Raw genomic sequence first — 21968 nt, forward strand, 5'->3', positions numbered from 1 at the left:
ACGCAGGCCTCAGATCTGTGGCTGTTTTGTGCGGGAGAGATACAAAGACAAGCCTGCCTCTGCCTCTCTCTCTCTCCCCTCCCACTCTGTGCGTATTTCTCTCTCTCCGTCTCTCATACCCACCCACCCACTTCCCTTCTGCTTGCTTCTCCAGGGCTGCTTCTCCTCTTTTGGGGACAAAGGGGGAGGGGGAGAGAGAGAACACAATGTTGGGTTCCCGTGGCAGATTTAAGACCAACAATGTTTTATTCCAGGTATAAGCTTTTGCATGCAAGCATACTTTGGAGGGAGGGAGGCAGAGTGGGTAGGTGATGGATTCTTCTGACACTGTACACTGAGAAAAACATTTTGGCTTATTTTGAAAAGCTGTGTTGTTGTTTTTTTCTTTTAAAGATTTATCTGTTCCTACCTGGAATTCCTATCTGAAAAGACCTTGACTAGGAATTAGAACAGTTGGATTCATCCTTATATCTTGGAGAGTGGAGTGATATTAGATGCCAAATGATAGCAGCACACATTGGTAATGAGACAGGAAAACTAGCCCTTAGTTCATTCCAAAAGGATGCATTGTCTTGAGCTTCATTATCAATTGCAATTCAGTAGTTTCTCTTTCTAATATTCCTTTCAAATTCCTTTGTAAGAGCACTACTACTCATAGGACAGCAACTGAATGTTGTTGTTTCCAATGTCAGAGTTATTTATTTATTTATTTTGCATTCTCCTGGACTGAATCCTCCTTGATAGAATTGAGACCTAGGTTTCCTGTTTCATTACCAACACTGGTAGTGACATGCCTACTACCCCTCTGTGTAACACTTAATCCAATCAAGCCTGTTATTGTCATTAAGAACATAAGAACATCAGAGAAGCCATGTTAGATCAGGCCAATGGCCCATCCAGTCCAACACTCTGTGTCACACAGTGGCAAAAAAAATTATATATGTATACACACACACACACACACACTGTGGCTAATAGCCACTGATGGACCTCTGCTCCATATTTTTATCTAAACCCCTCTTGAAGGTGGCTATGCTTGTGACCACCACCACCTCCTGTGGCAGTGAATTCCACATGTTAATCACCCTTTGGGTGAAGAAGTACTTCCTTTTATCCATTTTAACCTGTCTGCTCAGCAATTTCATCAAATGCCCACAAGTTCTTGTATTGTGAGAAAGAGAGAAAAGTACTTCTTTCTCTACTTTCTCCATCCCATGCATTATCTTGTAAACCTCTATCATGTCACCCCGCAGTCGACGTTTCTCCAAGCTAAAGAGTCCCAAGCGTTTCAACCTTTCTTCATAGGGAAAGTGTTCTAGCCCTTTAATCATTCTAGTTGCCCTTTTCTGGACTTTCTCCAATGCTATAATATCCTTTCTGAGGTGCGGCGACCAGAACTGCACACAGTACTCCAAATGAGACCGCACCATCGATTTATACAGGGGCATTATGATACTGGCTGATTTGTTTTCAATTCCCTTCCTAATAATTCCCAGCATGGCATTGGCCTTTTTTACTGCAAACGCACACTGTCTTGACATTTTCAGTGAGTTATCTACTACGACCCCAAGATCTCTCTCTTGGTCAGTCTCTGTCAGTTCACACTCCATCAACTTGTATTTGTAGCTGGGATTCTTGGCCCCAATGTGCATTACTTTGCACTTGGCCACATTGAACCGCATCTGCCACGTTGACACCCACTCACCCAGCCTCAACAAATCCCTTTGGAGTTCCTCACAATCCTCTCTGGTTCTCACCACCCTGAACAATTTAGTGTCATCCGCAAACTTGGCCCATGTTCATCAATGTGCCTGCTCATTCTGTCCTTGATAATGCTTTCTACCAACTTTCCCGGTATTGAAGTCAGACTGACTGGCCTATCATTCATCTTGACACTATTGCCATTTGACATCTGAAATTGTCTTTATAAAGTTTATATCTCCAGTACCTCATGTTATATTTTATGGCACACATGGCTTGACCTAACAAAGTGACATTTATGTCAGATCTAGCCCTTGTAACAAATAAGTACAACACCTCTACTCTAAAGGTCATGTTCCCACTAATGCCAATCAAGTCTTCCACGAGTGGGCATCATTCAGTTAAGGTAAAGAGCAAACTGAATATTTCCCCTTCATTTTATATAATTTTCTGCCTTATTTTAGCAATCCACATTCTGTTTCACACTAAACTCTACCCTCATTTTAGCTTGCAAGATCCTAACTGGCCTTGTTCCATTCTTCTAACTTCACTAAACTGTTATGTCCTTCAGTTATTAACTGTGTTGTTATAGTTCTGAGACATTCTTACCTAAAATTGCCTCCTTATTTTTCTATTTAATCTATAACATGTTTATATAAGAAATCCATTTATGTACATGTTAAGAAGCCTGATTTAACATAAATGGTTAACTTTAATCATAGTTCAAGTTATATACTATAAAAAATACCAAATGACATGAACGTAGCAAATTTCACAACAATCCAGAATGTGTCCCTCATGTATTGTCTGTTATAATGGGAAGGAAAATAAAGTTACTGTATCTGTGTTCATTTTATGACTAACATCAAGTAATGACTTCCACATGCATGCAACAGTCAGCACAGATCCAGTGTTACAGGGAACTTTGCATACCATTCCTTACCACCAGCATATAATATTCTGAGACAGCACACATATTGTGCTACAAGACAGACTACTGGGACAGTGAGTTACTGCATCCTCACAACATATCTGCTTGTGTGAATCAGTCCTTAGCTACAATGGGATAGATAGGAAAAAAGGAAAAGAATACCTTTGCCTGACTAGATCATGCAAAAATTACTGGATACACTGGATGAGGGTGATGGGAGAAAAGTACAATCCAAGCTGTCATTAAGGTATTTTGATCATGTAGCATACTATTGATTCTTATGGTGGAAAAACAAAGCCATCTAATACAAAGCCACTGCTTTCAAATTTCTCCAAGGCAACTGGAAAGCCAGCTGGGTGCTAGCTCGCTCTTACAACCAAATAAGTCACTGTGACGGAAAGCAATGGGTTAAGCATAAACTGGAGACGCACAGGGCTGCGTCAGGTGACCTGAGGGTGGGGGCAAAGTGCTCTGAACTCTCAGGGAGGGAAAGTAGTTGAGTGAGAGAAACTGCTGAGGCAGGAGTTCAGTCAGTTGATGTCTGACAGAGTGGAGGCCTGTCAGAGAAGTCTGTCAGTGGGGACCTGACAGAGACTGAGGGGGTCAGTTCGGGTCTGGTAGAGGCTGAGAGGACAGCTGATCCTGTGAAGGAGCTGGAGACGGAGACGGGGAAGTCTTCCAGAGACTGCCAGCTGGACAAAACCAGCCAAGAGGGCTGTGTGTGTGTGAGTCAGTTAAGACCGGAACGGTCACAAACACCTAGGAACCACTCTGAAGATCTAGTGAGGAGGTTTGAGGGAGTGGATGTGGGTCTGAGACACCAAGAAGGGCTGAGAGGAGATACTTCAGTCGAGGGGTGAGACTAGACACATCAATCCCAAGAGGCCAGACCTTGGCTAGAGGTGGAGAGTGAGTTAAAGGGAAACTGTGAACTGTGAAAGACTCAAGAAAGTAAAAGTGATTGTAAAGCCTGAAACAACAGAACAAACGTACTAGCCTATGTAAATATCTCCCATATCCCCAGTTTAAGACTTTTTGTTACAATAAATCTGTGGTTTAAGTTAAAGTTCTCGTGAGCCTATATATTTTTGGGAAGAACAAACAAAGCTGCTGTGGTCCCATCAAATAAACAAGTAAAAATACCCCGAAGAGACTGAAATAAAGAGGGCCAGTGAGGCCATGAGGCGGGCGCTGCTATAGTCACCATTTGGAAATCCTCATTTTAATCAATGGCTCTCTGAATTCTATGTTCTATACCCAGGAGACAAAAATGCACTATGAAGAGGAACCTGAGAACCACCATTTACTTCCACTCCTTCTGAAAGCCGGTTTAATAATTACAGGATACCTGCCACCTCTCCTCACCACCTTCCACAAAATTCAGCAAACAGGAAATACTCTTATGTAGGGTTATAATGCAATTTCTAGCTGGCCTAGCTTTGCTATCAGACACTGCAGAGCAGCCATGGTTTGCTTTTCTCTACCACTATCAATACATATCCCTAAAGACTCCATGTTCCAAGCACTGACATATGTAAAACTTACAGTGCCTTTAGATCTAGAGTTTAGCAAAAGCGCTTCATTTTTCATGCTGGCTTATTACCATTCCTAAAACTTTTGACATGTTACAAGCCAATGCTTTCCACGCCTGGAGCACAGTTTCTCAAATAGCTGTTTTTTAATGAGCAATTTAAAAGAATGAAACAAGTTCCCCCCACCACCACCCCTTGACAGAATTGCAAAACACATTAGGTCTTCTTCCCAAAGATCTGCCTGATGAACATTAATATGGTTAGAAAATTATATCCAAATTAAGAACTATTCTGAGCTGCTGTGGAAGAATCTCAACCCTTTACCCTTCCACTTTATTTCTCATTAAATTCTCTATATGTAAACACACATACATGTTTTATACTAATGAATTATCTTCAGCACCTGATCAGAATTAATCCAACATAAGAATACAGTAGATTGTTTATTAATTTTATATGTCCAATCTGGCACCTAATTTATGGACACTTCAGGGAACCCCATGTTTCCCTGTAGGTTACAATCACATAGCACGGAAATGTCTTCAATTCACTGAACTGATCTGCCATGATGCTGTAAAACATGAGAGAAATTCTGAGATGTAGCTATTTCACCCTCTGATTCCCACTTACATCAGCAAGTTAAGCATACTAGACTCATTTTTTCCATGAATATCATTTTCAGTAGTATGAAACTTGGGTAACAAACACTTTGGATAATAGAGGGTTGCATATATAAATTATTAGCTTTGAGACAATGTTGACAGAGTGAGATAATAATGCTTGAAACCTCAATGAGGCACCTGGGTAAAGATGTCATCTTGTCACATGCTTCAAGAAGTATACTTAAAAATTAACATATTAACACAACTGTGATAACACACAAAGTACCAAGCGGCAGGGAAAAATAGAGAGCTGAGATATCTGCAAAGAGAACTGAAAACCTACTTATTAAGAAATGCCAAATGCCAGTGCCAAAGGAACACAGCATGCAAGCTGTGCATTCAGACACCATATCTATGAACACAGTTTAAATTCCCAGATAATTTTGGGAAGGTAATCCAATTTAGATGCCATTTATCACAATTCTCTAAGTCAACAGAGGAGTGATGTAAAAGCCAATCATGGGAGCCTCTGCTCTTTAATGGTGACACATTATCAAAACAGTGTCAAGGAGACAAAGTACACATGTACACACAGATGCGAGTGCCTCAATAAAGCAAAGGGGAAAGCATCGTGAAGGTCTTGTGAATAAAATGGCTTTGCTTCTGTGTCCTAGTTTAAAACTGAAAACCTCAAAGCAAATGATAACATATCAACCTGGAAATGCTCTTGTGAGCAGTGAAGTAGCATGGTAGTTAGCCAGCTACTAAAGCACCATTCTAAAGCTTCACCTTATTAGTGCTGAATAGTTTGCTCATTTATTGTGCTAAAACTAATTTCAGCCGAACTTCCTTTTAACAAATGCAAATTGTAAGCCACATATGTCCAGGTAAGTTGCAAAGTAATATTACAGTAAGACATTCTGGGTCGCAGTGATGTACAGTCCCTTTATATAGACAACATATACTTTTATATCAACAGACTTGTCCCAATTGGTGTTAAATGACAGCCATACCACCAGACTTCAAGATCTGAAAGCATCATTAGTAGCCTAAATATATGTTTAATATGTTAAACTAGAAATAAGGCCCGTTGTGAGAATAAAAACAATGGGCTCTAAAAATAAGCTCATGGCATCATACCATGGCAACAATTATGCCAACTTTGAAGCTTAGCATTTCTTTCATCTAAGTGCGTTGTTGCCACCTTTTCCTGTTGTGCTTGGCCTTGCAGTATTTAGGAGCAGCATATGCTTGTGGTGTGATCTGTCTTTTTTGGTCTGGCATGGTTGTGTTATGATATACCTTAGAGTATACACTTCAAGGTGGTCATTTTCTGAAGGGAAGTTATCTGACTTCAACTTTCCATCTCCTCCTCCCACCTGTAGCCTCTACCTAGGAAAACAACAGTTGAGCCCAAAGCAGGATGGAAGTGACCTCAGCACAGTATAATGACACAGAGTCCACCATCTTCTCCAGGGGAAGTGATCTCTGCCATATGGAGAGCAGTTGTAATTCTGAGTGATCTACAGCTCTTACCTGAAGATTGGCAACAATGATAATGGCTGATTTGAAGGATAGTCTATAGCATTGTACCGGTCTGAAGTCCCACTTCTTCTCAAACCCCACCATCTCCAGGCTCGCCCCCCTAAATCTACAGAAATTTTCCAACCTGTAGTTGGCAACCCTATCTACTTCCCCACCAACCATCAACCTACCCTTATCTGCTCCTCCAACTTCAACTTTCCACCTCCTCCCCCCACACACACACAGTCTCCACCTAGAAAAACGACAGACTTTGTCCTCAATGAGGACCAAAGCAGCTTACATAAATCTCCTCTCCCCCTTTTGATCTGCACAACAACCCTGTGAGGTGGGTTCCATAGCAAGAACTTGGATCTGGCAGACCTTGCTCTGAAGCACTAACTGCTACACCACCCTGGCTGTCATGGCGGGGCTGCTGCTGAACAGGAGCAAGCAGCCAGGCCTAGTTAAATCATGCCAGTTAGGTGGCATCAAATCACCCAGAGGGTGCTGCCAGGCCTAGAATAGCCAACCTTCAGGTAGAGCAATCCAATGAAAATCACAGAAAAAGGTGGCAAAAAACAAAGCAAAGCCTCGGTGTAATCTAAGCCTCAATATATAAAAAAACTTTTTACAACACAACAGTGAATAAAGTTCAATTTCATTATCAAAAGCGAACTCTCATAATAATATCCATTCAGTAAGAACAACATGTATTACACATCAAACATGTATTACAATATTAAATATCCATAAATCCTTTTAAATTTTCAGTCCAAAGTTACTTCCATAATCCATTTAAATTTTACAGATGAGAGTCTTCTGCTCTTGATGTCAGCTTGTGCAAATACATTGTTACTCGGCTTGTGTAGATATAGCAGCAACAGGAACTGCAGCACAGTGGAAGTTCTATAGAGAGTAGTTGGCTTCCTCGTCTCTGTACATCTTCAGCCCTCCAAGCTCTTGAGCCTCTGAGCTGGATCAAGCTAGCTCAGAAGCTCAAGGGTTGCAGAGCTGAAGACATACAGAGACGAGGACAACAACTACTTGCTCTAGAACTTCCACTGCACTGCAATTCCTGCTGATATAAATGCTGCTTGCCAAGTTCTTGCTACAGTCTCGAAGTTACCAGCTGGCTAAGGCAGTGATTGCTTGGAAAAAGCATTAAACAGGACACTGAGTACTGACCTACTGCTGGTATATCTACACAAGCTGAGTAACAGTGTCTTTGCACAAACTGACATCAAGAGCAGAAGACTCTCATGTGTAAAATTTAAATGGACTATGGAAGGACTGAAAATTTAGAAGAATTTATGGATATTTAATATAGAGTTACTCTGATTGGTTTGTGCAATACATATTCTTACTGGATGATATTATGAGAATTCACTTTTGATAATGAAATAGAACTTGGAATACAATATTCAGTGTTGTGTTGTAAAAAGTTTTTTTCATATTTTGAGGCTTAAACTACCCAGAGGCTTTGTATTGTTTTTAACCTCCAGGTGGAGCCTGAAGATTTCCTGGTATCACAACTGCAGACAACAGATCTCTCTCCTCCTGGAGAAAATAACTGCTTTGGAGGGTGGAGCTGAGGCCTCTCACCTTTCCAAACTCTGGCTTCCTTAGACTCCACCACAAAATCTCCAGGAATTTTCCACCAACTTGTAGTTGGCAACCCTAATCAGGACTACGGTTGCCTAGCAACAGCCACTGAGGGGAAATGAAAGATCCAGTGGAATGGACCAATAGGACACAAAGACAGTTTTCCCAGTAGCACAATTCTTGTCTCTCCTGGGGCTGGAGGGATTGAGTGATGCATGGCTCAGCCAAAGGGAGGATAGATGAGTCATCACCAATATGGCTTGGCTTTTATATCTATAGGACAAAACTTTTTAAGATAGAAAAAGAATGTTTGTTTTTTTTCAAAACACACAGTACTTTGACTCATTCAAAGAAGTTTAACACCCAGTAATTCTGGACTGGATTCCATGTTAGCAGTGGTGGATTCTTCCTGCAGCCCCTGTAAGTTGCAAAAAACAGTAATACTAGGTTTAGGAAGGGTCACTAGTACAGAAATACAAGTAGTACAGTTGCAGCAGACAATTATGACACAGTACAGAATTATACCTCCTGGAACCTCACACCTCTAAGGGCTTTCTAGCCCTGAGCTCAGCAGGAAGTATATAGGAAAAAATACCATAGCTGACTTATTGGAGCATTTACAAACTCAGAAATCACCTCTGTTTGTCTATTGTTTTATCTTCCACAGCCTTAACCAAATGAATTTCACTGGTTGCCATGATTTGCTTGAGAGATCATGGGTAGGTTTTAAAGATGTTTGAAAAGAAAATCTAATTTAACACAGGCAGTAAGAATACACACATACACTTCTTACAATCCAAATTAAGAAACGCTATTTTCCCTAAATCTTGATTTATTAAGATGTCTGAAACAGGACATTACAACAAATTGAAGCTGCAATGAAGACTTCTGTTTTTAACATCCGCAGGCTGTAAAAAGTGAGGAGGGAAGGACTGTGTGAGCCTGACAATAAATTGGGTTTGTGTCTGTCACAAATAAGCTTTGTTTGCGATGTTTGAATGCAGCTGAAGAGACACTTGCCTGAAGTCACCCAGTAAGTTTCACAGCTAACCAGGATTTGAGATTCTGCCATCCCCCATCGAACATAAACAATGCAAGTTACTGACTCCAGCGCACACGATACAAAGGTATCAGAGGCCTTGATTTACTAGCTCTCCACTTTTATATAAATCATGTTTAGATTCGAAATACCATGTTTCAAGCACACTCAAGGTTTTGAGAAAACAAGCTACCAACAATGCTCCTTGGAAACAACACATTGTATTTGACCTTTGAGAACTCTGTCACTGGCTGTTTACATGTTTATTAGGGAAAGGCAAGATCAAATCAACTCAAGACATATTCAACTAGGGCCTGATAGTTTAGATTAATGCCCTTTAATCCCAAAGCTGTTTCAAAGGCTTAAAATTCTCTATGAAGTGAAATTCAGATAACTTGATTTATAGTATAACCAGATTTATCCTTGGAGCCTGATGTTGTAAGAATAAATAGCACTTATTGAACTAGCAAGGGGGGGGGGGGAGTTAAATACAAATTCAACATAGTAACCAGAAGCAGATATCCTTATCCTCTCATAAGAGAACTGCTTTTTCATAATTTTAAATTGCTGAAACAGGCACTTATTCAGTGGATTAAATTCTAGTAGGGAACACAGAATCTAGAGAACAGCACTTCCAGAGAAACCAAGCATTTAGAATCAAACCCAAAAAATTATCTCTTAGACAACAAAATATGCAGGGAAGAAAGCACGAACAGAACTAGTTTTTTAAATTATCTCACAGCACAAACAGAACGAACTAGACCTCCATTCCATTGTACTAAATCTGTGGAAGTTATGAAGATCAAAATCATCACACCCAGTTGCATATTCATTTATTTACAGAAGTTACATCCTGCATAAGAGCCATCAGGGTGCCTAACAAATTAAAAACATACATAATATAATAATAATAATAATAATTTTTTATTTCTATCCCGCCCTCCCCGCCGGAGCAGGCTCAGGGCGGCTCACAACATAAAATACACATTACATCAATTATACTTATAAAAACATAGTTAAAACAATTACAAATTATTAAAATTAGCATAACAATAAGGCGTTAACAATAAAGCGTTATAAACAGGTTATCAGTGAGTTTCAAAGAATAAAAGCATTTTCAGCAGCCTCTAGCTTTGTCACTAGTTTTGTCACTAGTTGAAGGCCATCTTGAAAAGGTGGGTCTTACAGGCCCTACGGAATCCATCTAAACATCGTAGGGCCCTCACCTCCTCAGGGAGTTGATTCCACAGTAGTGGAGCGGTGACAGAGAAGGCCCGGTCCCGGGTGGCCTTCAGTCTGGCCTCCCTTGGCCCAGGGATATTCAACTGATTTTTCCCGGATGACCTCAGTGCCCTCTGGGGCTCATATGGGGAAAGACGGTCCCTCAGGTAGGTAGGTCCTCGGCCATATAGGGCTTTAAAGGTGATAACCAGCACCTTGTAGCGAACTCGGTATGCCACTGGCAGCCAGTGCAGCCCGCGCAGCCCCGGCTGTATGTGCTCCCACCTTGGGAGCCCCAACAACAGCCTAGCCGCCGCGTTCTGCACCATCTGCAGCCGCCGAATTCGGCACAAGGGCAGCCCCATGTAGAGGGCGTTGCAGTAGTCCAATCTCGAGGTGACCGTAGCATGGATCACCATTGCTAGGTCACGGTGCTCCAGGAAGGGGGCCAACTGCTTCGCCCGTCGAAGATGAAAGAACGCGGACTTGGCAGCGGCCACTATCTGTGCCTCCATCGATAATGAAGGCTCCAGAAGAACCCCCAGGCTCTCGACCTTGTGTGCCGCTTTAAGCTGCACACCGTCGAGGACCGGCAAGGGGATTTCCCTTCCCAGGGCACTGCGACCCAAGCACAGGACCTCTGTCTTCGTTGGATTCAACTTCAGCCCGCTTAGTCTGAGCCAACCTGCCACGGCTTGCAATGCTAGGTCCAGGCTTTCTGGGACGGAGCCAGGCCGGCCATCCATTAGTAGATAGAGCTGGGTGTCATCGGCGTATTGATGGCACCCAAGCCCAAACCTCCGGACAATCTGGGCAAGGGGGCGCATATAGATGTTAAATAACATCAGGGAGAGAACTGCCCCTTGTGGCACTCCACATACTAGTGGGTGCCTCTGGGACCGCTCCCCCCCAATGGCCACCCTTTGTCCCCGTCCTTCGAGGAAGGAGGAAAGCCACTGTAAGGCCAATCCCCCAATCCCCGCGTCGGCAAGTCGGCGGGCCAGTAACTGATGATCGACCATGTCAAATGCGGCCGACAGATCCAACAATATCAGCACCGCCACGCCGCCTCGATCCAGATGCCGCTGGAGGTCATCCACCAAGGCGACCAGCACTGTCTCCATCCCATAACCCGGACGGAAGCCGGACTGGTGAGGTTCTAAGGCTGAAGTGTCATCCAAAAAACTCTGCAACTGTAGCGCCACTGCCCTCTCTATAACCTTACCTAAAAATGGTAGGTTCGAGACCGGTCGATAATTTGCCAATTCGGCCGGGTCTGCTGTACTCTTTTTTAGGAGAGGGCGGACCATGGCCTCTTTCAAAGATGTTGGGAATTGCCCTTCCAAGAGGGATCTATTTATGATATCCCGTATAGGATATCTAAGCTCCCTCTGGCAGGAATTAATTAGCCAGGAGGGGCATGGGTCAATTTTATTTGGTTTTAAAACCAAACCAAATAAAATTTAAAGCCAAAGCTAAAATACAAAAACATAAAACAACTATCAAATCATAGGGCAGGGAGGAGGGATCACTGAGGGAATGCCAGAAAAAAAAATAATAAAGGTCTTCATCTGGTGGCAGAAAAAAGCAACAGAAGAGGACAGAGGAATCTCCCTGGGGAGGGAGTTCCAAATTTTTGTGTCACGACTAGGGTTGCCAAGTCCAATTCAAGAAACATCTGGGGACTTTGGGGGTGGAGCCAGGAGACATTAGGAGTGGAGCCAAGATCAAGGCTGTGACAAGCATAATTGATCTCCAAAGGGAGTTCTGGCCATCACATTTAAAGGGATGGCACACCTTTTCAATTCCTTCCTTCCAGAGGAAATAATGAAGGATAGGGGCACCTTCTTTTGGGGCTCATAGAATTGGACCCCCTGGTCCAATCTTTTTGAAACTTGGGGGGTATTTTGGGGAGAGGCACTAGACGCTATACTGAAAATTTTGTGCCTCTACCTCAAAACTGAAAATTTGGTGCCTCTACCTGAAAATTTGGTACCTCTACCCCAGAGTCCCAGATACCCGCGGCTCAATTCTCCATGATTTTCTATGGGAATAAATCTCCATAGAGAATAATAGAGTTCCCAGAAGACATTTGCCTTCCCTCCCCCTGCTTTCTGATGACCCTGAAGCGAGGGGAGGGTCTCCAAACCGGGGGATCCCCTGCCCCCACCTGGGGATTGGCAATCCTGGTCATGACCCTCTCATGGGTTGCCATCCACCTAACCTCAGAAGGCAGAGGCACCTAAAGTAGGGGCTCAGAAGACAATAATCATAGTGGTCAGGTGGGGTTTGCAAGGGAGTAAGTGGTACTACAGATAAGATGGTCCCAAGCCACATGGATCCTTAAAGGTCAATATCAGCACCTTGAACTGTGCCTTGGAAACACATTCTGAGCTTGCTTAGATGGGCCAAGAATGGAGTAATATGGTGCCTACTCCAGTCAACATCCAAGCTGCAGCATTCTGCACCAATCAAAGTTTCCGAACGCTTTTGAAAGTGGCTCCATGTAGGGTCTAATGCAGTAATCTAGCCTAGATGTAACCAAGACATGCAACACAATGGCCACCAAAGTGAACCACCCACCAAAGTTCAGATGCTTCCAAGGAATTCCTTTTTCCAACATCAGTGGTGTAAAAATCTCTGGAGCTAGAAATGGAAAAAAAGAAGCTGCCACAAACCTTCAGAACAGATGCTTAAATCATGAGGACTAACAAAAGGAGCATAATTGCCTACACACTACTTCATGTTTCTCTTCATGATAATCTGAAGTTCTAAACTGATAAAACATCTTTATAGCAACCTGAATACAAGCCAAATAGTTTGGATCCACTGGAAACTTTTACTGACACAAGAGAAGAGATTATCGGCAACAGATCATGATTTCCTCACCCTTCCCATCCCAATACAGCCCAAACTGCTGCTCCTGAATGGCAGGGACCTCCAGTAACAGCATGAGGAGGGAGATGGATGTCTGCAACAGAAAGGGGGAATTGGCAAAAGTTACCCCCTCTTCTGTCCTCAGAAATCCTCTGCTGGATTCAAGTCAATGAAGGGAATTAAACTAATGAAACTCAATGGTCTTCATTTCAACTTTACATATAAACAATATGCCAATAAATCTCATAGTTGCATAATGAGTTTTTTCCAAACTATTTGAAGCAGTTATAAGATTCTTGTGGACCTATATAATGAATAAGCACAGGAAACTTCACCTAACAGGAGAAACTATAATTTCAGAGTTTCATACATCACCAGGATATCAGGCACATTAAGAAGAGACATTCAACAGTCATAGCATAAACTACCTCCTCATAATCCTAGCTAAGGGTGCATCCTGACTACTAGGCCATAACACAGGCTGTCAGCTTGCCTACTCTCAATATGCTGCAGAAAAAAATACATCATGTTGTAGATCAGGAAATGAATAAAATGGAAAACAGGGTTAGCCCTTATGTACTGCCAGTGCGGAACAGGGCCTAGTTCTGTATCCACTCTTCACCAAGTAAAAATGCACAAAAATGAAACACAAGTTATCACTTGCTGCTAGGAAGAAAAAAAGAGTGGTTAGGAGGAAGGGCTAGCTTTGAGAAGTAAAGCATGCTTGAAAATGTTTTACACATAAAATTATGCCTGCCTATCAACCCATCTAGTAGGATGTTATGGAAATTTGGGCTTCAGTTTATGCATACAGTTCATGATTGTGCAACAAATGTTCACTTGGAATTTTATGCTCTACTGAACACTTTTTATACCAAATGGAACATAAGTTATTGCTTTTACAATGCTACTCAGTCACTACAGAAAACTGATTAAACTGATTTTTCATGAGAATTTATGCAAGGAGACTCCCTCCACCCTCCAGCTGAAAGAGGAAGTCATTCAGAGAAGCTCACTTCAAACATTAAGATTAGGATGTTAGTATAGATTAAAGCACTGCTATGATACTTTGGCAGTCAGTACAAATAGTTCTAAGGTGTAAGGGCATATTCAGACAATTGGGGGCAGAGAGTTCCTTTCTCTTACATTCACCTGCTATGCCACATAAGGAAGATGTGTAGGTCTAGGACCTTTGCTACAGAGGTACATTGGATAATTTTCAAAGAAACAGAAAGTTGCTGATTTCCTGCCTATCAGGTAAACCACAAAAGATGTATTACTTTATTTACTCCACCATGGGATAGGAATAAGGACCTAGTTTGTATTTAATCAAATGCTTTACTTAATCAATTACAATTTTATTTAATCGATTTAATAACTCTATTCCACTTTTCTCCCAATCAATAGGACTCAAAGGAACATACATCATTAAAAAAACCCAGCTTAAATCTAAATGTATAGGAGTACTATAAGGAACAAGGCAAAAAGCAAGCCATTGCTAATTCCCCATCATAATGATTAACCTTGACTCCAAAAGCTCTTGGAATTTTGGAGATTTTGGAGCCTTCCTCACATGGTTGGGGAGACAATCTCATAAAACAGAAACAACCACTGATGCGTTCCTAGCAGAATCACTAGGAACACTAGGGGATGAATGACTAACAACTCCGGGTCTGATGATCACCGCTGCCTTATTGAAGCGTATGGGTCTTTAAAGATATCTGGCACCAACACCTTGAACTGAACGCAGAAGCAAACTTGAAACCAATGTAATGATCTGAAGTACAGAACTCTAAACCCCTATCAACAAACTAGTTGATACATTCTGCTCCAAAAGAGCATCTGCATTTGGCTTCAACCAAGTAAATACTGTACTTGTTTTTCTTCTCTTCCTAAATAATACCAGATAAGTATAAGTCTACTATCAGGAAACTACCTTGTGTATATCAGGCATGCTACTAAACTGACTCATAAATGTTTGCATAAATTCCCCACCACCACCTCTAATCTGTACTTGGCACTGGCCTTATAGGCCAATATTCCTATGACTTCACAACAGCCAAAACTACTATACTCCTTAATACCGATAGAAATTCAAAGAGTAAAAGCAACCTACCTCGTCACCCTCTAACATAAGCAAAAATCTATTCGAAGATATCAAATATTTAGTTAAACTGGCCAATTTAATAAAGCAGATCCTCAATAAGGATAGCTCTACAACAGATGCTGAAAATGTTTCAGTGGGATTACCAATGTTATACCACTGCTTCCCAAGGATAACATGCCAAGTTCTTTAAACACCTATAGAAATACATCAGAAAGCTCCAGCACAATCAAAGTTCCTGGGAGGGAGGTATATATTTATAAAAGTACAAGTTATGCCATTGACTTATGGTGATCCTGTAGGACAGGGGTGGCCAATGGTAGCTCTCCAGATGTTTTTTGCCTACAACTCCCATCAGCCACAGCCATTAGCCATGCTGGCTGGGGCTGATGGAGAGTTGTAGGCAAAAAATATCTGGAGAGCTACCATTGGCCACCCCTGCTGTAGGGTTTTCAACACAAGAGACATTCAGAGGTGGTTTGCCATTGCCTGCCTCCATGCTGACCATAGTATTCCTTGGAAGTCTCCAACCCAAATACTTGCCAGTGCCAACCCTGCTGAGCTTCCGAGAGCTGATGAGATCAGGCTAGCCTGGGCTATCCAGGTCAGAGAATGTTAGAAGACATAACCACAAATCATGTTTTTAACAGACAATCCACCAGAGCTCTGAAACACTCCTTGTTTTTTAAAATTCTGACCTAGGGATTTGCTACATCATTAGCCGTTTCCCAATGAAATCAAGTTAGCACTGGATTATCACAAATGTGTACTATTTCTGACAAAGTCTTGTGCCTCTGGATCACAAAAGTTTACGACACAGTAAATGCATTAGTCTTTTAAAAGTGTCACTAGACTCTTTGGTGCATTTAATGCATTTTTTATACATTTAACATGCTAGGAAGTGTTATGCTTTAGGAGATCCATAGCTTTGTCTCAATCCTAAATCAGGGGATTTATCACAAATAATAAACTTCAAGCTCAAAATGCCATACTTTAGGTATTTTGAGCTTGAAGCACATGTTTATATGACTTGTAAATATAGCCATGAGTTGAGGCTCAAGCTCAATTTCTATAGCACAAAACTGAACATATCAATTAGAAAAAACTATTCTGCACTAGCATAGATTTCTAAAGGTTCAGACTCACGAAGATTTTTTTTGTTCACATTTTATAGCTGCCAAACTAAATTCCTCTTGATGACAACAATGCCCTCCAGTGTGCGTAGGTGGGGGCATGAAATCTATAGAATTTGGCACAACAGAGCACACGCTTGCTTAGTGTGTGGTTTCAATTGTGAACTATACCAACAATCTTTATACAACTGCTTGAAAACAAACCATCCTGCACTAAATTCAGATCCAACCACAGGATCTAACCATCAAAACACTTACTAGGGAGTAAGTCCTACTGAGCTCAGTGGAACTTATTTCTGAGAAAACATATTAAGAATATTGCTGCAAATCTATACATAATGTAGAGTAAATACAGCTACTGAAGGGCAATACCACAGTTACACTTGTATCCTGCAGCACACACAAAGTATGAATGTATACAATCACACACATCTGGGCATCCTGAATGCATTCCCAAATGTTATGTGTGCATGATATATAGAGCAGTCCATATGAATTTTCAGTAAGCCTTTGTGTTAATCTGTGCATCAATTTTGCTATCTCCAAACTATCAAAACTTGCTCAGGCAAAGCAGAAGCAAATTCTACCCAAAAGGCGATGGTCGTGTCCCTGATTTATCTATAACATTTACTCTCTGATTCCTACAAGGGCCTACTACAGTTTCCTTAGTAATATTAATCACCTGATCAGCTCAACTGCTAGAAGGGAGCAGGAATTCATCTGTCACAGATTTACTAAATGCAATATAGTTAAATGAAGCAAGTTCTTCACAATCTTCCATCTTTTGGAAGCAATAATAGTTGTTCTACTGAAACATCAAGCTTTGACGAAAATATCCTGTATGAAAATAGAACACAGGACTTCCTGTTTCAGTTCAGCCCCACCTTACATATCTACTACAAATGTGATGTTGTTAGTTCATATAGCTAACTGTCACAATCTCTCGTAAGGAAGAGGAGGACATGCAAGCTGAAAAGTGCCCTAGCGCAGAATATTTCCTTAGGGCAATGACTTTTATTCATTTGGAGCAGTCAATTTTTCTTCATCTGCTGCTATGAAGACTTGGGGGCAAAATCCACTCAGCTCCTTTTCCATATTTGTCTTATTAAAATAAATGCAGTTGCACACAACAGCTGCACTTTTGCGCAGATAACTATTCCTTCAATAATTTAAACAGGAGTGATTCCAAGTAGGTATTTTACAGCAAAACAGCCAAGATCCAAAGAATCCTGCGCATACAATCAAAATGCAGAGAAGTTATTGATTTCTTCTTCTGGTTGTAGTCCTTGTGCAGGGTTCAAGGCTGCTCCCAAGGGATCCCCACTATTTAAAAAAATTACTTTTCATGGAGATGCAGGTGCTGTAGCAAAAATGGGGATGAAATCCCAGTTAATGTACCTTGCTTCAAAGTTTACAAAATTCTTCAGCACAAATACTACATTTCATTACATATACCATCATACCAAAATAGCAAACTGTTTCTGTGTTTAAAACAAACAGTAAAATTCTACATGATCAAGGGAACAGGCAACTTACTAAATTTTAAGTCAGCTTTAATTTCCAAATCATTCACAAAAGACAGCAACATCTGTGTTGTAAATATCTAAAGGTATTTTATTTCGGTTTAAATATTCATATACCATAATAATTCTGTTAAGAAGCACTACTGCCATTTGAAAAAAAAAATCACAAATTTTCATTTAAAAGATCATACCAATTTCTAATCTATATAGATGCTGCTCTAATTTCATGCATCTTTACTGAGTATGGAAACTTACTACATTCTTTTTAGCAAATAAACAGCTAATAGCACATGAACACCACCCCAGGGATTACTAATGTAGCAAGTCAACTATTTTGAAAGTTTTGAATCACAGAGATAATACATCCTAGCAGCTCTTTCCTAACATATGTGGGAAGTCAGAGTTTTCAGAACTGAAATGTGATATATACCTAGCCAATAGCAGCTTAAGTTATCTACTAGGATATCTGAAGATTCACACAAATGAAATTTCAATCACACAGAACTTTCTAAATACATGCAAGATTAATGAGATGGGAGTACTGCTCAGGAAGGAAGTGAGGTATACAGAACAGAATCACTCACCCCCATCATTTTAAAATAGAAGATTGGCATGAAGTTGAGTCAATGTGCCGCTCAACTCCTTTCCTCCCCCCTACCATCACTGCCACTTCAGAGACAAACTGCAAACAGCAACAATATCTCTAAAAAGGAAATGCAAGATGCTCTTTCAAAACAGGAAGTGCTACAGACAACTGCATGAATGACAAGAGTGAGCTACTTTTCCCCTCAAAAGCCCACCCATTGTTGCCACCAGAAATGACACAACACAAGATTAGTGTGTACCAATAACACACGCTTGATAATTTGATAGCTCTACCAACTTCAACAGCCACTACTTCAAAACCTTACTGTGCATATTAAACGGAAGTAGCCTCAAGTTGCCTGAAAAATGCTCACCTTCAAATTTCAGTACTATGAAGAAACAACCCTAATTCCACTGCTGAAATAATCAGCTACCAGAAGCCACAGAAAGGCCTGTCTTTCAATCAGTGTGGTTCATTTTTATTTACTCTAATCAGATCCAGTGATATACTTTCCCTTTACAGTGACTCCTGGCTACTGAGGCAAGGCAGCTTTCCAATCACTGTAGTGGACTGCAGTTCCACGGCTAAACCAGCCAGACAAGGTCACATCAGAAAGCACACCCACTGACCGAAGAATCACTAGTAAGCAGTAATGAAACCAGCAACCCACATTCCTGGAAAACAGAGATTTCTGGGCCCCAACAATTCCTGACTTGTGCACTTTTCTCATTGTGGAGTAAGAGGCCACACTCATAAATGTCATGTGGATGGCAACTATGCCAGCAGCACAAGGTATCACAAATTCCTGCCTGTACCACTCTGCATTAATTCATTCATCAAAAGCACAATTTTATTGAGATTCTCCCTATAGTTAACTCCAGAAGCTATGCAGTCATCATCTGCAAAGTTCAAGCGTAAACTTCATATGAATTTTTCTAAAAATGATTGTACCAAGATTACCAGGAAGAGTCAGCAATATAAATGGAAAACAGCACTAGCAAAAGTACATTTTTGTCTAGAAACAGGCCCCCCTCCGAAAAAAAATCTACAAAAGCCAATGGGGATCCTTTGAAATATGCTGCAGCAAAGTCACTCTTACGGAAAGGATAAGACCACCAACCTCTGTTCTATTCCAGAAACTGGGTGGCAGCATCAGGGTGAACCCAAGAGTGCTATGTAGAAGCCAAACTACCAAGGACCTTCCCTACCAACCACAACAATCCAAAACAGAGAAGTACTGGGTCTCTGGCGCCTGGTTTCTTCTCCTTATATCCTGTTGCATGGGAACTGTGGGGAAATTCTGTATTTCACTTCCCCATTGGTGCTACTAACAAGAAGCAAAGCTTCAAAGGGAGGAGAGAAGGGGAGCCAGCTGAAGCATTTCACTGCAAGATCTAGCATCGCATGCCAACAACTCCAACATGATGGATCAGGCCCTACCACCACATTAAAAAAACCATCAGGGTACATGTCAGAGACATATGGCAAAAGATGTTCTGTATCTTGCAACCAGAATGATAACCTAGTAGGTTAAGAAAGACCCCAAGCAAAGATAGGATTCCACCACTTAAACCTCTTTAGCAATGATAGCAACTTTTTAGAAAACACTGCTATACATCACAACGAGGACACCAGCAACACAAAGAACAGCCATCACATCAGTGTCAAGCACATTAAACAGCAGCCAGCATGAATGTGAAACTTAATCTGAAGGGGCTCCTGGTGCAGGCACCAAACAAGAGGGAAACTCCAACATAGCAGGATCAGAGAATTCCAGCTGCAGTTTACCCCGCAAAGACCGAGCCAGCCATTCACCTAATTCTCCTAGAGGGAGCATCCATTCCGCTTAACTGCAGACCTCAAGGGATTATGTGCAAACACCCATGCCCCCTTCATTTCACTAGCGGTTCCTTCTCAACACCTTTGGGGAGCTCCGCTTTTGCAGGACGTTTTGCTGGAGCATCCTCTCTCTCATCAGCCAATTATACTTCACTGGAGCAGACCTGCTAAGCTCCTTCAAAGACAACGGGCGGGGGAGAGAAGAGCCATACACTGAGGCAAACCCCCCAACAGTTTAACCCCTGGCTAATCAGCCACTGTTCCTCATTCTCCCTCCAATGAGCGGGGTCAAGCCTTTCCCGATCATCACCACGCCAAACACACGCACACAGGCCGGCCAGCTACTTCTCTGGCTCAGCTCCAGCCTGTCACTGCCTCTCCCTCCAGAGTCCCTTTCCTGGGCAGGCGTCATGTCTTCTCGCTGCTCTTCTCCTCCCACCCCTCCCCGGCCTTTTGCCTTTCTTTCTCTTGTCCTCGCCTGCTCCGGAGGAAAGCTCCGCGATCGCTCAGCCCGTCCCCCGCCCCTCCCGGGCCCCGAGCCAAGGGAAAGCCGCAGGGCCCCTTGGCCTGACTGCGGGAGAGGAAGGGAGGCCACCGGGCCCCACTCTGGGCCGGTGGAGAGAGCCCAGGCCGGCCCGCCCGCCCGCCCGCCCGCCACCCAGCCAGCCAGCAGCCGCCACCCCTTCCCGCCACCCTACTCACCCCGTTGCAGCTGCCTGCCGGGGCGAGCCGCGCTGGCCGCCCGCTGCCTTCCTTGCTCCGACTCCGGGCTGCCTGCTTTCGCTCGGGGCTTCGGCGGCTCCACAGTGCGCGGCGGCGGCGGCGGCTGGCTCATCTGCTCCGCCCCCCTTTCCTCCCTCGGCCCGGGGAGGGGCCGCCGGGCTGGCGAGGGAGGAGCGAGAGAGACAGGCGAAGGGGCGGAGCGGCGTGGCGAGCCTTGGGAAGGGAACAGAGGCGGGGCAAGGGCCCGAGGACAAGCGAGTGGCGCGGTGGAGGGGCCCGGCGGAACTCAGCTTGGGACCCTCGTCAGGGCCAGGCCGAATTCCGATCTCTGGAACGGGGGGCGGCCGAAGAGGGCGCTTCTGCGCGCGTACAAAGAGCGTTTGCTCTCGCCGTTTCCCACATCGAGCAACTTAAACTGGAGGGGCACATGCAGCAGAAGGTCGCAACGCTTCCGTTCGGGATACCATTTTTGAATGCGCGTTCTTTTCCTTTTTTTATATATCTCTGCAAATAGGAAATGTGGGTAGCAGAGAAACGGCCAGACTCTTAACTGTTTTACCTGAGCTTATTTTCTACTTGCAAGGATATATATGTATGTATAATTTACAAAAGGGCATATAAAGGCGTCATCCCATTCCCCTCCCCCACGCCTGCAGGCGAATACCTTAATACTCTTTATCACCTCAGTTTGGATGCTGCCTCAGTAGTATTCCGGTCACAGGGCATATTAAACCGCTTTGTGTCCGCGTTAAAGAGAAAGGCGAGGTGCAAATTAATTAAATATCTGTCTCTGCCATACGAAGCTGAGAGAAGCCGCTCATTTGCTTCCTATCGTAAGAGATATACGACTGGGGCCAGCACCCAAGACAGTGGGGCCGCCGTTTGAAAGCCAACCATGCTGAACTGATTCTGGATTGGCTTCAGAAAGGACTGGGGCTGCAGAAATGTTTGTGTGAACTGTGAAAACAGAAGAAGTCAAGCTAGTACCAGCCAAAACTCCTTGAGTGCTACTGAGGATAGACCCTAATGAT

At 42.7% G+C, this 21968-nt stretch overlaps 1 protein-coding gene across 3 annotated transcripts in view; it reads right to left on the reverse strand.

Moving 5' to 3' along the window:
- RAP1A (RAP1A, member of RAS oncogene family) overlaps positions 1-21175 on the reverse strand; it is a 155957-nt gene extending 134782 nt beyond the window's left edge. Inside the window, exon 1 of one of the 3 annotated variants that reach the window (XM_060231233.1) lies at positions 20917-21175. The gene's annotated coding sequence lies outside the window, so the exon portion shown is untranslated. Of the gene's footprint in view, positions 1-19495; positions 19615-20916 lie in introns of those variants that run through there. The other 2 variants (XM_060231231.1, XM_060231232.1) reach the window with 2 other exon arrangements.
- Between the last annotated feature and the right edge of the window lie 793 nt (positions 21176-21968).

This window comes from Heteronotia binoei, chromosome 2, assembly GCF_032191835.1.
Source record: "Heteronotia binoei isolate CCM8104 ecotype False Entrance Well chromosome 2, APGP_CSIRO_Hbin_v1, whole genome shotgun sequence".
Lineage (NCBI taxonomy): Eukaryota > Metazoa > Chordata > Lepidosauria > Squamata > Gekkonidae > Heteronotia > Heteronotia binoei.